Source organism: Tamandua tetradactyla, chromosome 9 (assembly GCF_023851605.1).
Source record: "Tamandua tetradactyla isolate mTamTet1 chromosome 9, mTamTet1.pri, whole genome shotgun sequence".
Classification (NCBI taxonomy): Eukaryota; Metazoa; Chordata; class Mammalia; order Pilosa; family Myrmecophagidae; genus Tamandua; species Tamandua tetradactyla.
Genome location: NC_135335.1, coordinates 102,957,456 through 102,975,974, shown reverse-complemented (window position 1 = coordinate 102,975,974; position 18,519 = coordinate 102,957,456). Strand labels below are relative to the sequence as shown.

Sequence of the window (18,519 nt, the reverse complement as noted above, 5' to 3'; positions counted from 1 at the left end):
AGAATTTCTGATATTCTTGCAAGGAGTGGGTATAACCAGATCAATAGGCCAAGCCCCCAGTCTTGGTGTTCACCCCTACGAAACATTTCTGCAAAGGATAGGCTAAGCCTACTTAAAACTGAGAACCTCTTTTGTTACTTAGATGTGGCCTCTCTCTCTCTCTGTCTTTAAGCCAACATGGCAAGGGAACTCACTGCCCTCTTCTCCTACGTGGGACATGACTCCCAGTGGTGTGAATCTCACTGGTAATGTGGGACAGAAATCCCAGGATGAGATGGGACATGGCATCAAGGGATTGAGAAAACCTTCTTGACCAAAAAGAAGAGAGAAAAGAGACGAAAAAAATTGTCAGTGGTTGAGAGAGTTCAAACAGAGTCGAGACGTTATCCTAGAGGTTATTCTTACACATTATATAGATATTCTTTTTCAGTTTATAATGTATTTGAGTGGCCAAAGTGAAGTACCTGAAAGTATAAAGCTGTGTTCCAGTAGCCTTGTTCCTTGAAGATGATTGTATGACGATATAACATTTACAATGTGACTGTGTGATTGTGAACACCTTGTGTCTGATGTTCCCTTTATCTAGGGTATGGACATATGAGTAAAAAATATAGATTAAAAAATAAACAATAATAAATAGGGAACAAAGGCTAACATATATTGGGTAAATGGAAATACTAGTGGTCAATGAGAAGGAGGGGTATGGGATATGGCATGTCTGAGTATTTTCTTTTTTCTTTTTCTAGAGTGATGCAAATGTTCTAAAAAATGATCATGGTGACAAATATGTGATGATATTGTGAGCCACTGATTGTAAACCATATATGGAATGTTTGTATGTTAAGAGTGTTTGTGTTTGTATGTTGTTTTGTCAATTGAAAAAAAAAAAGAACACTATGGATTCAAACTGAGACTCTAGAAACGTTTCACGCACTAGTTTTGCCGTTCTGGAATATGTAATTCCCAGAGGGTTCTTAGGTCAGATAAATCTTGAAACTCAGAGGGACCAGCCTCTCCAAGATTATCAGTTAATTTCATCCCCTTATCCTTTAGTGTGGACACCCCTTCACAACATGAAAAGCTCAGAATGGGCATTGCACAAAGATCCCTGTAGATTGGGAGAAGGAGTAAAGGAGAAGGAGGAGTCATGGCAGAGAAAATGGGATTTAACAAATGAGTATGGCTGCTGAATCACTATATTAATATTCATTTTAGCCTCCAGTGTTTTGGAGCATCTAGAAGGAAAAATCTCAGATGGTGGAGTGACAGCCCAAGACAACTTCAGGGATCTGTTCTGTAACTGCTTATTAAAGTGTGCTTTGAAAATTATAGCTCTTTTCTTTCTTTGCTTTGAATACATGTTACATTTTACAATAAAAAAAAGTTAAGAAAAATTTTTTTTTAAATGTGACTGCCAGAACATTTTAAATTGCAGTGTGCATGGGTGGTTCAGTGTTAGAATGCTCTCCTGCCATGTGGGAGACCAGGGTTTAATTCCCAGCTTATGCACCAAAATAAATAAATAAATAAAAATTACATATGTGGCTCATATTTATAGTTTTACTGGCTAATGCTGCTCTAGAACTTGGGCCCGAGCCCATTGCTTGCTCTCCTATCATGAGAAGAAGCTTCATTTCTTTGTGTCTGTTTCCTTCTTTGTAAAATAGGGATCGTAATGTGTCTCCTCATTTTTTTTATTATTAGGAATAAATCTATTCCTATACGTAAAGTGCCTCAAACAATGCCTAGCACAAGATAAATGTCCCCTACCTGTTAGATGATTATTATTGACATTATCTGGTCTTCTGGGAGAAAAATCTTGATGGCTTGAATAATTCTTCTGTGGGAGTTTCCAGAAAAGCCCAGCCCAGCAGCCCAGCCCAAGCAACCTCACGCAGGAAGATGAACGGTTTTAGCGCCCTTAAGATGTTGATATGATTGATGATTATAAGGTAGGGAATGCCTGTCCTTTGATTTAGCTGTCATACATGGACAAGATCCAAACATCCCTTTTATGATGAACTAGATACAGTGCCACAGTCTTTTAATAAAAACAGATGTATTCTATTTTCCCTAATCCTGAGAATACCGGGAAGAATTTTTTTCCTTTGGTGCCAATTGGGCCATAGACCAATAGCTGGTGAGGAAATATGCCCTCATTTCTAGTTAAAATGTTTACTACTCATGTTTTTAATTTATCAGAATACTAAGGCCTTAAAAAAAAGTCAGAATTAAATTTGGAAATAGATATACAAATTAAGGAAAAAATTGAAATCCATCTGGCACCCAAGCATATTTGATCTAAATCTTGGGTTTAGATATAATAGTCCGTTATGGATTTTTTTCCCTGAATTGTTTGCAAGACCCTTGCTTAGAGCTACAATGTGCCTGTTGTTTTCAACTCATTGAAAAAGAAGTTCTGATCTTTTCCTTTTAAAGTATTCTAGAAAAAAAAAGCATACCCTGGTACCCTGAATTAGAGGCTTCATTTTTTCTCCAGTTAATGGCACTTTATTTACTTTTCATATATGTAAATGAAATAATGAGTTCCGGGGTGCAGGGGGCTGGTGGGGGTGGGGGAGATAATATTGAAGAGCAAATAAAAAATTCCGTGGATAAGAGCCACAGAATTTAAAAAAATGATCAGAAACTCATGCTTTCAGCTAATAATAGTAAGGGTTTTATTGAAGCGTAAGAACATGGAATTGAATTATACAAGTGGGGAAAGAAATGCATTTCCATAATTCACTTTGAATCACAGCAGTTTGATCCCGATGAGCTATTATTCTGGTTTTGAAAAAAATGATCCTGTGGAGAAGGCAGAAGAATCTCATCTTTTCTATGGGACTCATACAGCCTGAATGTTGGTTGTTTTTTTTCCCCTGCTCTGGGCACCACAAACCACTTCTGCAATTCTGGTAACATATCTCCAGAGACTTATTCAGCAATAGGCAGGCTGAGTAACACAGCCAGGGAATGTGGCACCTTCTCTGGGTTTCTGAGCCCCTTCATCTGGGGCAGCACCCACACTTCTTTGCCTGTCCCCAAGACTGTTAAGTACACATCAGAGATCCAATTACTTTTATATCAGGGCCAAAAGGCAAAGACAGACAAAGAATATTGAATTGAACGCAGGATACGCTTTTTTAAAAATTAGAATGTCTACAGTGACTCAGAAAACAGTTAACATGTATGCAGAATTTTGAAGGAGATAGAAAAAAGGAAGGTCTGAAGGAAATGAAGAAAGATTTGTGGAATGACTTAATTGGAGGCAGGGGGTTGGATGATATGACCTGTTCAGGTCCCATCTAACATTATAGTTATACTTTGACTATTACAGTGTCATTATCTTTACTACTTCTTTGGTGTCAGGTAATTTCAATATCATCACCCTAAACTCAGAAGTTTTGTTTCTATAAGAAATATAATAATGGCTTAGACATATGAATCCTGGGTTATATAATGTTAAAATTGTATGTGACATATAATGTTGAAATATAGCTTCCATTTGTAAACTATGAATGCAAACTACAGAAGCACTATTCCTGCCTGACTGGTTTTAGAAAATCAGAATGCCACATGCCACTATTTCATAAAAGCATCAAAAAAGAAAAAATGTGTGGTATCTCCATTTACAGAATAGAGAATCATACCATTGTTGGATTTTATAGTTGATGGAACAAGGCTACCCACAGGGGCTGACATAATTTGGGGGGCAGTCCCTAAGCTCTGCTCTCTCCGATACAGAAGGCAATCTTATTAAATTTAAGCTGACACAGAACTGGGCGATCGATAATTAAGCCAGAAAGAGGAGGATGGGTTGGAGAGGGGTGTCCAAAACTTACAAATTATATAAAGACATTTAAGAAGCCATCTTCACAATTCTGTTTTAAGGATGAGCTGCTTGGTCTCAATGGTGTGAAAAAAACCCTGTGGCTTTTGTGTTTGGGTAGAAGACAAGGTCAATATTGATAAAAATCATGATGTAGTTGAATTAAATATAAGACTAAAGACCTACTGAGGTGGCAAGACTCTTGCTTACTTTGCATTTATTAACCCACATCTGGAATGTGGCTTTCCTTTGTGAGTGCATTTTAGGAGACACAAAATGAGTATGAGCAAAACAAAGCGGCCAAAAGGATATTATATAAGGAACAGTTAAAAGAAGCAGAGAAGAAAGGGCTTTCAGGTAGGCATGAGAATTGTCTTCACATAGCCAAAGGAACACTGAGTTGCAGAGAGAATATAAGGCCCATCTGGGAGCGATGTGTGCTTTATAAAAGCAAGATAGGAACATCTGGGAGCGATGTGTGCTTTATAAAAGCAAGATAGGAACATCTGGGAGCGATGTGTGCTTTATAAAAGCAAGATATGAACAGGAACACATTCCTTATATTTCCTTCGCTAGCATTCTGTGTAGCCATGTCTGTTCATCCAGGATTGTGAACTTCTGAATGGCAGAGGTCTCCTCTTTTACACCCTTGATCCCTATCATCTGCTTTCCCTGGGGTTGCTTTAAAACCTCCAGAAGCTCTTACAGTAAACATTTGATACATCTGCATCTGACATTAACTATAATTTTTGGTGTAAAAGAATTGTGATACTTTTTAAAAATACCTACTCATTTAGTTGATAAGTAGAGTATTTGAGGATCTTTGAAGAGTGAGAAAAGCTACCTGTAAGTTGCTTTGAAATGTAAGGAAATTTTTTAAGGACTATCATTAATTATACATCTGCCATTGCTTGACAATTAATTGTTCATTAATGTTCTGTTTTGCACGGTTGTATTAGATGTATTTATACACAATGTATGTATTTATGTTTTCTTGTATTGTATTTTCATAATTCTTTGAAAAGCTCATAGACCCTTATCCCTTGGTGACAAGTGGATAGAACGACACTTGATGAGTATTTCTTGAATCACTTAAACTACACTGATTTAGCAAATAAAAACTCAAAAGTTCTGGTTCATTTCTCTGCTGAGAGCTTGAGCGTGTGCATTAAAAGGAGGGTGGGATGGGAGGGGAGGGACAGCAGCTGTCCTTGAATTTCTGGTGGATCCCGCTTGCCAAGAAGCGATACATCCTAATTTTGTTTTTAATTGCAGGTGTGATTGTCCCGAGGGCTGTGCCAGGGACATTACCATGTTAATAGCAGGAAATGTACTGTGATCACAGGAGCAAATTCCCATTTAGTTCATGAGTTGAGTCACAGCTTTTCTAAAAAGGGCGAATTCTAAATATACTGAAAGGGGGAGCTAGTTGCTGCATATTGGGAAGGGTTGTCTTTTTGCAGGTCTTTTTCAAAGAAGGCAACAGATTAAGCCATGGATCAAAATATAAGTGAAAGATTTGCCCACCAAGTTAAAAAGCAAAAAAGAACTGAACTAAAATAAAAATAGCTCCAACCCAGAGATCAAGAGGACTGTTTTGTACAAGAAAAGAATAGAAGCGGTCCGCTTACGCTCAGCCAAGCCACTAGCTTCAAGTGCATCATTGTGCCAATGGCGGCGCGTCTGAAAGGCTTCATTATTAAGAAGTTAATGCTTGACAGCAGCCGATTCCACCACAGCAAAATTGCCCGCCTCCGAAAGACTGCCTCCTATGAGTCCTGGGTTAATTACTCAAATCCCTAAATTATCCTTTAGGGAACAAAATGAAGCATACAGAATCAAAAGCAGATCTGTAGCTGAGATTATGAAAAGGGAGTGGGTTCCTTTCCATTAAAAAAAAAATGATTATTTGTATTGAAGGAACCAGAAAAGGGAAAAAAAAACCTACCCATGGACCAAGCAGGCAATAAATGGCTGGCAGCTTTACAGCTTGAGGGGAAAACAAAATCTGCTCATATAAATACCTACAAGGCAGTTTTATCTAAATTTCTAAAGCAAGTCACCCCAAATTGAATTGCTAGAAAAGAATGGGGGTGCTGTAGTGGAGACACCTCAAATCTTATTGCTCAGGAATATTTTCATTAGGCAACCTTTCCTAAGATAGCTGAAAATAGAAAATCAACCCACATAGTGAAAATAAAATAACTACTTCAAAACTATTCTCCCTCCTTATATACACATATCTATTTCCTAACCCTATTTCCCATTTTAGTAAGTAAATCTTTTTTTTTTTACTATGTTTGTGTTCAGAATCATCACTACCACCGAAACCTTTAGTTTCTTTTCTGTTTTTGTTTTCATCAAGCTTGGCACTGGAGGTTCCCAAACCATCTACGAAGAGTGTTTATCAGAGATCCCCGAACTTATTCTTTGGGAGGAGGGAGCTATGAATCACAAGAAAATTTTTAAATTTTAAATTTTGTGTTTTCATTATGATGATAACTTAACTTGCAGTTCCATGACAATTTCATGGATGAAGACTTTAGTTGTTAAGTCAGTGTTTCTCAAAGGTCAATGGATAATATTCTCAAAGGTAAGAGATAAGTTTTATTCCTTTAAAAATATGCTTATGTTTCACAAGTTTGGTACAGTCAGCTACAAAGACATTAATAACTGTTTCAAACCAGCTGACACTCAAATCCCACCAACACAAAGCTGCTAATCCTGAAGTAGGTTAATCAGGTTAATTGGTAAGGACTGCTGGTGTTACTTAAGAATTCTTTTTCGAAATCAGACCACTAGATGCCTTTTCAGCCCTGGGCTAAACAAACTACAGATAAAATAGTAGCGTGATGCCTGGCACAGAATGGTAATGTTAATATTATATTTAGTTTTATTATTGCACCCAGATTGCTTAGCTCTCTTTATCTCCCAATCTTATCTTCTCCCCTCTAAGACACAAGGCTACAGACCTGGGTCTCCTGTATTTATAGTGGTTGACAGAACCTGGGAGGTGCCCTGTAGAAGTGCACAGGGTTTACCAGATGCTAATGTCAACATTGAGCTCCTATTGAGTTCTCCAAGCCAGTTGGGGTAACCATTAATTAACTCACTCACTCACAGTCTTTTTGGAATGATGCTCTGATTCTTAAATAATGATGAACCAGGAAAACTGGATAGCCCCTTCCCATGATCTTCCATGGTCATTTGAGTTGCCTGAATCCCAATTCTTGGAAATAGTTCTTTGGCACATCTGAAATGTCTACCCCACCATGGCCTCTTGAATTCTTCTACTGGCCCAACCTGAAGGACTGACCCGTTTGCAGTCTAGCCCTGCCTTTAAATGTCCCACAAAGGAAGTGAGGTGTAGACTGAGAAAAACTACTATAAATACCTACTTCAAGCTTGCGGGGTAGGTATTCACAATAGTTCTGTCTTAGAAGCCCAGTTATATTGGGATGCAATTTAGTATGGGTGGATCAGAAGTCCCAGTCAGATTTTCTGGCAGCCTGGGTTTCAATAGTTTCCCTTGGCTCGTGCAAAACTGAGAACTGCTAAGAATGACATTAGCATGCTCTTCTTTGGGAAAGGGTGATTGGAAGCAGTGCTATTTGTCAGTGTACAGGCAGAGAACACCTGACAACAACAAGGATGGAGTGAGGTACTTTCACTTATTCCTTGCCAATATTGAAGGTCATAATTCTTCTCCCTTGTTCTATGCTAAACTCTGATTTGATTATGAGACAAGGTGACATAATCCACCTGTGTGGTCAAGATAAATTAGATGCAAACTGAGAAGTGAACATCTCATAATTCAGTCAATGAAAAATAAGGGAAAATAATTCTTTTACTCATGATGGGCTTTCATTTCATTTTATGCCATCTAGTTGAATTAACACCACTCCAAAGACCCTATGCTTAATTCTCCCCATCTCTATATTATTTTTCCTCATTTGCTCTTGATTGAAGGAGTCAGTGATATTCAGAGAGAGAACTAAGTTGGTTTAGGGAGAAACTAAACAGTGAAGGGATATTATAAAGGAAGAAGAATCATGCATGTTTTCTTTTTTTTCATACACATTATAAATAAAATACCAACTCATAAGGACAATAGGGGAATCTCAGACAAATAAAATGAGCCATTATAGAGAAAAAACCTTGCAGACTAAGAAATAAGTTTCATTTAGTTATGTAAATTCATAGAATAACCATCAGCTTCCATGTAATCTATTTTAATTAATCCCTACCTTGCTTTAAGGGCTATAGAGTTCAGGACCTGGTTTCCAGGCCAGGCTTGGCTACTAATTTGCTTGATCCCTTGGTCAAGTCAGCAGCAGCATGAGGATCTAGCTTCCTAATGGATGAATTAACATCTGCTTTCTTCTCTCTTGAATAATAATAATAATAATAATTGCTACTACTTCACCTATAACATAAGAATTTATAGCAGTATGTGTCTCTATTTATTCCTTCTCATTGTTTCTGTTATTGTTGTCATGTATTTTACTTGCACATATTTTACAAACCCCATAATATGTTTTTATTATTTTTGCTTTAAAAACAGTCAATTGTCTTTTAAAGAAATTAAGAAAAAAGAAAACGAACATGTTTTATATTTACACACTATTTATCATTTCTAGCACTTTTCATTACTTTTTGTAGATCTGAGTTTTCAGCTGATATCATTTCCCTAAACAATTTTCCCTAACATTTGTTTTAGTGCAGTTATGCTGATGACACATTATCACAGATTTTATTTATCTGAAAATATCTTCAATTTCACCCTCATTTTTGAAAGATATTCTCATTGGATATAAAACTCTGGGTGGACATGGTTTTTTGTTGTTGTTGTTCTCTCATCATTTTAAAATACTCTTTCATTGTATTCTGAGTTGCGCTGTTTGTGATGTAAAGTCAACCGGGATTTATTTTGATGTTTCTTGGTATACAATGTGTCTTATTCCCCTCTGTATACTTTCGAACTTATCTCCAATTTTCATCTTTGGCAGTTTGACTATAATATACTTAAGTATGGTATTTTTTGTATTCATCCTATTAGGGGGTTCTTGAGTTTCTTAGAACAATGGGTTGATAGTTTTCAATAATTCGAAATGTTTTCAGCCATTATTTCTTCAAATATGTTTTCTGTCCAATTATTTATCTCCTCTTTTTCTGGGACTCCAATTAAACATTTATTACACTCCTGACATTACCCCACAAGTTACTGGCATTTTTTATTTTTCAATCTTTTTTTTCTTCTTTCTTTTTCAGTCTGAATAATTTCTGTTGACCAGTCTTCAAGTTCATTGATCCTTTCTTGTGCAGTGTCCAACCTATTGTTAATTCCATCCAGCAATTTTTTTTTAATTCTAGAATTCCCATTTGACTCATTGTTAGAGTTTTAATTTCTATCCATCTCTTCATTCAAGATAATAACCTTTTCCAACAAATGTTTTAATATATTTACAATCATTTTAAAGTCCTTATCTACTTATTCCAATAACTGGGTCATCTGCATATCTGTTTCTAATGATAGTGTTTTCTCTTGAATATAGGTTACATTTTCTTGCTTATTTGTTTGCAAGCTTTTTTAGTGTAGTAAAATACACATAATGTAAAAGTCATCAGTTAACCATTTTAAAGGTGCAATTTACTGGCATCAAGTACATTCACAATGTTGTGCAAACATCGTCACTACTTTGTTCCAGGATGTTTTCATTACCCCATAAGGAAACCCCTTACCCTTTTAGCAGTCACTCTCCATCTCCCCCTCACTCTCTAAGGGCAACCACTGATTTGCTGTCTGTCTCTAAGAATTTGCCCATTCTTATTCTATATAAGTGGATTCAGATAATATTTGGCTTTTTGTGTCTGGTTTCTTTCATTTGGCATAATCTTTTCAAGGTGCATCCATGTTGTAGCACATATCAGTGTTTCATTCCACTTTATGACTGAATAATATTCCACTGTAGTAATACCACATTTTGTTTATCTGTTCATTAGTTGGTGGACACTAGGATGGTTTCCACCTTTTGGTTATTGTACATATTGGGGCTATGGACATTCATGAGCAAGTTTTTTTTTTTATATATCTCTTTTCAATTATTTTGTGTATATGCATAAGAGTGGAATTGCTGGGTTGTATGGTAATTCTGTATTTAAACTATTGAGGAAACACTAAACTATTTTCCATAGTAGGTGAACCATTTTGCATTCACACCAGCAATGCATGGTTCCAATTTCTCCACATTCCCTCCAATACCTGATATTTTCCTTTTTTTTTTTTATTGTGGTCACCTTAGTGGGTATGAGGTGTTATCCCATGGTGCTTTTGATATGCATTTACCTAATGACTGATAAAGTTAAGTATCTCTTCCTGTGCTTGTTGGGCCTGTGTGTGGGTTTTTTGTGTTTTTTGTTTGTTTCTTTGTTTTTGGCATGGGCAGGCACCAGGAATCAAACTTAGGTCTCCAGCATGGCAGGTGAGAAGTCTGCTGCTGAGCCACCATTGCATCGCCCTCTATCTTTTTTTTATGTGTTCATTCAAAAGTCCTTTGCCTATTTTTTAATCAGCTTTTTTGTCTTTTGTTGTTGAGTTGTATGTTTTCTTTATATATTCTGGAAAACAGTGTAATATAATTTTTATTGTATTTTGAACTTTATAAATGAATGAGTAGTAGATACTAAAGTATACTTTTGTTTTATTTATTTCCCAGAGAGTGCAAGACTTTCCTCTCTCTGATGATGAGGATGAAGTGTTGGTAATTTAGAATACCTATTGAGCCCAGTTATGTTTGAGCTGGGTTACATTTTTAATTATATTGAATTTGCCTGTGTTTAGCCCAACTTCCAAAACTCCATGCTACTGACATTTGACCTTGTCTGTAATTAAGCTGGGTGTGGGTTGACTCCAGTTTCAAATGTTTTTGGTTTGCGTTAGGTTTCATTTTTTGGCAGGGCCCCAGAATGAAAAATGATGCAGTTTCTCTGTGCTTTCCAATTATTCTTCAACTGCTATTTTCTCAGCAAACCTCATGGGGGAGGGAATATTAGGAGGAGAACAGTTGGGTCAGGCAATCTCTCCTTGCATTTGGGGCTCTTCCAGACTTCAATCCATCTGGTCAGATCTCAATGTCCTACAAAGCTTGGCCAATTTCCCTTTGTCCCTGAAATGCACATTGTACCCAGTCTCTGCCTGTATACCCAGACAAGGTGAATGCCCCAGGTATGAAAATCTTCTGTTTTCCTATGAAAAGCTTATTTTTCTTGGAATTAAGTTAAACAAGGCTTCATGCATCCATCCTACTTCCCTTACCCCATAGGAAAGTATGATTTTTAATTGTGTTTGGGTTTTTCTTCTTATGACCAAAAGAATAACAGTCCTTAGTAATCTTCTACATCATGAAGCAAAAGTCTCAAAGTAAGTTAATTGACTTACTTCTCTGGAAAAGAGAGACTTCTCTGGACTGATGTATCACCTTTTGATTGCAGGTACTTGAGAGGCAGTCATTTGGGGAAAACACCTATTCCCAGCAGGGAACTATTTTATTGCATGTCCAGATTTAGAGTATTAACTCAAAGCTTTCTCCTATCTGCTTTATATCTCTGGTCAACTCTACCCCTTGTATCTTTCCATATTTTTCTTTCATCTAGCCATTTTCTTATTTTTTAAGCAAGATGATTTGTAGCAAGTATATAGGTTTATCTAACTATAAGAGTCCATGGAAGATCTGTAGAGCTCTGTTTCTTCTCTATCAGAAACAGGCATTTGTTGCTGTGGTTAAAAACAGATTGAATGGTTGATTCTCAAAGAAACTCTACTCTGGTCCTGAAACCACCCTTAGGGCATCTTGCTAAATCTCTTTGGGCCTCATTCTCTTGGTTTTTAATATGGTGATTTGTACTAAATGATTTCTTGTTCTGTTTTTGTTTTTTTTTTTAATATTGAAACGCCCAAACCCTTTTAAAGGAACTCCAGATGACTTAGTCAATAAAATTGACCAACGAAATGCATACCTTTGCCCTTTAAGACACTCCAGCTCTGATATGATTGATATGACTGATATGGCTGGAGTTGGCCTGGCTTCGTCTTAGATTAATGAGTTCCCCATCCTTCTATTAACTTCATTCTCCTATGGCCCTGTAGATACAGATTTGGAAGCAGCTTCTAAACCTCATCAGTAAAAGGTCTTGCTGGACCCAGAATCATATCAGGAGTGTCACTTATTCTATTCTATTTTAAACCTCCTTCTACAGAAAATATCCACCTAAATACCCTGGCATCCCTTGAAGCTTTAAGTTTATCATTTTTGTTCAAATAAGCAGAACAGTTTTTTTAGCCTCATAGCAGTGATGTTATAATAACCCCAAGAAGTGGTACAAAATTTAGGTAAATTCTTGGGTTATAGATTCATAAGAGACCCTTTAGGGCTACTAGGGAATAAGAGTTGCATTCTTAATATTGGAAGATTTTGTCACTGTGACCTACTGCTATGCTCTCCTGCAAACTTCTCTTTCTCTCATAAATCCTCAATTCTGCTATGATATGCTGAAGTTCTTAATCAAATAACAATAACTCTTTCTAGGTTACTTTATGAACTTCAGATTTAAAAAGCATTTGTGTACACCTCATCTCATAGACTGATGACAGTCTGTCAGAGATAGGATGCTGGATCTGGTTCGAAGTGACATTGCTCTTTGAAATTCAACCAAGTTGGCAAAATTATGATTCTGATTTATGTTGGAGTGAGTGTGAATGACTGAGGCAAGCTTTCAGCTGAAATTTTACTATAGCTTGATTTCTTGCAGAACATGATGTTTTAATAGATACTCTGAAAAAAGAAAAGTCCAAATATGTTGGAAAATACTCCTCCACTCTTGAAGATTTACAATGGACATTAGAATATTCACTAATGATTATTTAATTTTTTAAAAGCTATCATTTTTTTTCAGCTCAATTTTCCCAAAATTATTTCATTATAATTTGTTCCCGTAGTTTGGGAGCACTGATATCCTTTCAGTTGAGTTAACCTGACAGATGCGAAGCAGGAAATCACATGTGGAGTTGAGAACAAAAGTGCTATATACAAAATTTTATCCCACAGAGTGAAGGTCTTCTTTATTCAGAAACAGGCGTGTACTTGGAATAGCAGAGACTCTGTGGATGTATTGCAGATGGATATATTGCCAGAAGAGGCTACGTTCCCCAAACGTGGCCCCCGTGTCTGTCTTTCACAGTTGAACCTGGCAACATAAGCTTGGAGTTGTATTTTTCTCAGATGTTGGAACTGAGAGAGCCAAAATAAACAAAATTCCAAATAAAAATGTAAAAGCTCATGAGTCCACCGCTACTCAGTGCCTAAAGCTAAAGTTCCATACTTAATCGCTTCTGTAAGTAGCTTTTCCTACCTAGGCTTCCCAGGGGATGAGAAACCATTTAGTTAACTGCTGTACTCTGTAATTCAGGAGGTCTGATTTATGAGCTGTTCCAGAAGCCAAGAACAGAATTATCCCCTGCAGAAGATAAAGTGCTTTAAGGGAAATGAAATCCCCTCTCTGCAGCAAAAAGAAAAAGCAGGTACTAAGAGTTCGTGGAATCTATTAACAAAATATATGAAGTGTGAATGTACCTGATGTGATGGCTAATGTTAAAGCTGGTCTAAGTTGCCTACTGAAATTTTGATGTTTGGACTAGTTGGGTTCTTTCCCATGTCATTCTCCCACAGTTAACCTTGACTCAGCTGTTGACCTAACCTGAGCTTCGCATACTTTCTGCTACATCAGGAAAAGGTTAGGAATTTATAAAGCAAAGACAAACAAACCTCTGAGGTTGATTACTGTAATGGTAATCTTACTTTCCTTTTGGGAATTTTGAAATCTAAATAACATGAGAAAAATGGACCTATATAGGGCAAGCATCTAGCAGGTCTACAGTGCAGTTTATATGCATGGCACAAAAGGAAAATATTCAAAAATCGGGCCGCTTCACAGTAGTCAAAGAGCTGGTCTGTTTTTAACACAAACATTTCTGGACACATATCTTAAAATTAATTAAGCATATTTGACAAGGCATTAAATTCCTTAGATGCTAACAATTTATAGAGAAGAAGGAAAAGAAGAGGCATGGAGAATGTAATCAAAAAACAGTTCTAAAAAGTACAAGATAAATTTTTTATTTCAAAAGAGAATGATTTAATGGAAATATTAATGAGAACACAGGCCAAGGAATGTTGCAGAAATATAGAACTTATAATAATTATCAAAAAGAATATATTCAGAGAGAGAGCCATGATGGTGCAACAGGCAGAATTCTTGCCTGCCATGCCGGAGACCTGGGTTTGATTCCTGGTGCCTGCCCATGCAAGAGGAAAAAAAAAAGAATATAGTCAGTCTCAGGAATGTAGAAAGATTAGCTTTATTTTAACAAAAACAAAAACAATTAAACATTGCCTCTTCACAAACACAGATTGGTATTTGAGTACCTGGTTCAGCCTGGGACCTGAGCAAGCAGCTGAGAGATTTGCAGGGTGAAACTCACAGGTCTATTAGAGATTGCATATTTCAATGACAGGAATTCCCTAGTTTCATTTTTACTAGCTATTTTTACTAGTTAGGAAGGCCAAAATACTATTAGAATATCAATAAGCAGGCTTTACAAACAGGTAAAGTCAGTGAATTCAACAATCTAATTTTCCCAGAAAGTTTATTTATACTTCTACAAAATTGCCTCCCTCCATCTTCTGATGCGATACCTTTAATTCTGTAATTAGAAATGTGTGAGCTCAGGTTAAGATGTTGATCCCAGTTATAAGTAAATGGAAATGATATTACAGTATGTTAAACCTTTTCATGTACCTGATGTGATGGCTAATGCTAAAGCTTGTCTAGGTTGCCTACTGATGTTGTAATACTTGGACTAGTTGGGTTCTTTCCCATGTCACTCTCCCACGGTTAACCTTGACTAATGTTAATGTTGACTGAAATATAGTTAATGTTTCACAGTAAACTGTTTCAGTCACTGAAACTCGGGCTGAATGAATGTGCCAGATTCTTTCTGAAATCAGGCTTTGACCGGGAAAAATAAAGTAATATTGAGAACAATGAATGGAAAAATTCCAGAAGAAGGAGAGGAAAACATCCAAAGATCATCTTTCCTGACTCATGGTATTTTTCCAACAGGGCTTATTATAAATATTCTTTCCCTTGTATTTGATAAGTTGACTCTAAAAAGCCTCTGGGGTTTGTGTTTGCATTCTTAGAACGATCATATTCTCACATCTTCCCGAAATAGTGACAGTATTCTCGCTTAACTCTTTGATCCGCTTAACAAATCTCTATACCTGAGGTTTTCTGTTCTCCTGGACACTGCCATTCGTCCAGCAAACACCTAAGGATGACTAAACACTACTAAGTCCTCCTCCTGTGGGAGACAGTGGGGGAGCTAAACTCATAATCAATGCATTACATCGTTATAGCCCTCTCTGAAACCATTATATGCAGCTCTTTAACTGTTTTATTTGTTTTGCTCGGGAAGATCTTTTTTTTTTTTTTCTTTTTCTGTCTGTTGAAATATTTGCAGCTTAAAGAAAAATGCAAAGACCTTCCCAGGACCCTTTGGGCTTTCTTGTTTACCATCAAATCAGCAAAAAAAAAACAAACAAGCATGCTTTTAAGAAACTTATTTTGGGATTTAGCTGTATGCCGATGTGCATACAAATTCAACTTCATGATGAGTTGTCCCATGTGCATTTTCTGTAAAAAAAATTTGGAAAAACCAGAAGAGTTTTCTTGCTTCCTGACTGGATCCAGCCCCCTTTGGGAGGATGCCACAGGCTCCAATTCTTCAAGTGAGATGCCAGGTGGGCTGGGTACAGAGGAGACCCCGGAGTCTTCTTGCTGTGTTTCCTAATTTAAAGCTCATCTGACAAGTATGGTTTCCATTTATGGAAATGCTTAGTAACCACACTGTATTTTTTATTTTTGAAAAAATAAAAAATTGCAGAATTGAGGAGGTGTAAATTTGAGGCCCAGTTGATTGATGAAGAAACTTGTACAACAAATTACCTGCCGCAGCTTCAATGCAAACCTGCATCGGCAGAAACCAGAGCCAGTGTTCACTCCCCAGACCTTTGACTAAGGCCCAGCAATCCAGCCTTTGTCGTTGGAGCTGATGAATTCCAATAGGAGCAAGACGCCTCATGGCTAATAAATCTAACTGGCAAATGGTAAACTGCCTCAGTGTTTTTTGAAATTTGATTTTGTGCTATTGCAGTACCAGGAATAAACAGAGATCCCTTGGTTAAGAGTCCTTCCAAAGAAAGAGGATCCATGTGTCAGGAGCTGAAATTCTTTTAACCTCATTTGTGAAATTATGAAACAATCTTGTACTTAAGTCCAAGATATCTTTCATTGTTGTTTGGACTCAAATGATTGGGTTAAGTTAATGGAAAAATCTAAAGGAGGAGGAAGAAGAGGAAGGAGCTAAACAGGATGGGGGAGGGGAAGCAAGGGAACGAACAGTAACAGGGTGGTGTGACTGGGGCTCAGTGGCAGAATTCTTGTCTGCCATGGGGAGATCCGCCTTTGATTCCTGGCGCCTGCCCATGCCAAAAAAAAGACCAACAACTAAAAGATGGGAGAACTCTGCAATACTGTAAAACAGGTAAGGATAGAGTAGGAGTTATTTTTTTTTTTCTGGATTCTTCTATCTCCTAAGTCTTCACATTCTAAAACTGAAACCTTAGATGGGGGAAGAGTCTTACTGGGGAGCAGTTTCTAGAGAACGAGGGTAACGTATTATTTCTTAGGGGTCTGCGGTCGCAAAAAAGTAGATATGCCGATCATTTAGTAAGAGATGAGGGTGATTGTGGATGCATTTTAAATTTGAGTTTTGGGCCCCTTTCGAGGAAGACTCAAGTGAATTCTTAGGCAATCGCTCCTTATATTTCTCACATGGATTTCTTATAGGCTCTTATCTTAACAAATGGTCTCTAAAACCTTGAATACTTCAAAATGTTCAATAAAACGATGTTTCTGGCAGTTTGGTGGGGTGCGCCCTGCAGGCGGAGGCGCCTCGGGGACCAGCTGTGGGCGAGCGCGGGGTGGTGGGGGGCCGAGCTTCAACTGGCGCGGTGACATTATGATGCCATCCGGACCGCCCTGGCTACTGGAATCGCCAGTACTAAAGTGAAATACTCAAAGCTCTCCAGAACAGAGAGTGGCTACATTGAGCTTCAGTTGGAGAAAAGCCCGCCTAAGATTCCTTATAAGGCCATTGCACTTATCATCATGCTGTTTGCGATTGGCTCCTTCCTTATTGTCATAGGTTTCCTCCTGCTGGCGGGCTCCTTCAGCAAATGGGGAGCAGACGGGGGGGGCGGGGGGGGGGAGGGTTCCACTCCTGGTCATTGGCATCCTGTTGTTCCTACCGGGTGTATACCACCTGCGCATGGCCTACTGTGAATCCGGAGACTTCCCGGGTTCTCCCGCGATGAAATTGCAAACTTTGGTGATTAGCACCCGCCCCAGCCCAGAGAAGAGTCACAGATGGGACTGAGTCCAGCTTAAGACACTGGACAGAAACTACGGCTAAGGGCTAAGGAATTCTGCAGTTTGCAAATGTTTAACGAAAGTTTGGCCAGATTTTATGGGTCCATTCCGATAATTTTAACTGAGCTTACCATTGGCTACGCAGGGCATGCTTTATTTTTCATCTCCTGGCCCTGGCAAAAGCTCCTGGTGAGGTTTTCTACTTCACTTGTATCATGAAAAATAGCAGTTTTAATTGTACAGGGAAGCGGGAACTTATTCTGTAGTACAAAGTGCTGCCACTATCACCCTTTCTAGAGCTCAAGGTGCCACCACTACCGTTTTTAAATAGTCCTCCCTGCTCCTTTTGTTCTTGTGACAACAAAAATATGTATAGTATAATTTCTTTTGAAAATATCTAAATATTTTATCCCCTTCACTTATCTCTAACGTGTGTTCCAGGAAAGACTTTGGTAAAAGCAAATATTTATGTCAGTGCATCTGTAGCATATTCACTTGCTTTCTTATTGATAGCAACCAGTAAATTTCAAAGCCTCAGAGCAGCTTTTCAAAATGCAAACACTTTCTCCCTGTACCAAGCCTGCGTCAGCACTGACAGCATGGCCAGCATCTAATTTGGGTCATTCTATCCTTTTGTAGATCAAGATGCTCTTTATAGAATGCCTTTAAGGGCTGAATTTTTGGTTGTTTCATAATGAAAAATGTAGATAAGTGGTTACTTCAAGTTTTATGGTCCCATTGTTAGCATCTTGTATTATGTCATTCTGTGGAAGATGGGAAGAGTGGGCCTCCATCATCAGCAAACTAGATTTGCTTAGTGTCATTCTGTTCTCAAGTTTGCAAAAAGTAACTTGTATTCAAAGAAAATTAAAATGTCAAGATCCAAAAAAAAAAAAAAAAAAAGATGATGTTTCTGATAAATTTTCAGTGAACATATAAAAGGAATGTCCCAGGAGAGACTCCAGGTAGTATAGAAGTGGAGACACTTAATTCTACAGTCTCTTTTCTTGCTTAGTCTCATTTCTTCACATTTCCTGGTTTCAGACATACCAGGAAATTTATGGTTTAACTAAAACATTTCATGAAATTTAACTAAACATTCTAACTCAGATTAATTAGATAAGATTTGATGATGCCTT

The 18,519-nt window shown here is 37.6% G+C and overlaps 1 pseudogene; it reads left to right on the top strand.

Annotated features, from left to right (window-relative positions):
* Nucleotides 1-16,969: 16,969 nt before the first annotated feature.
* Nucleotides 16,970-17,687, top strand: LOC143645772 (transmembrane protein 230 pseudogene; annotated as a pseudogene).
* The last annotated feature ends 832 nt before the right edge of the window (nucleotides 17,688-18,519 follow it).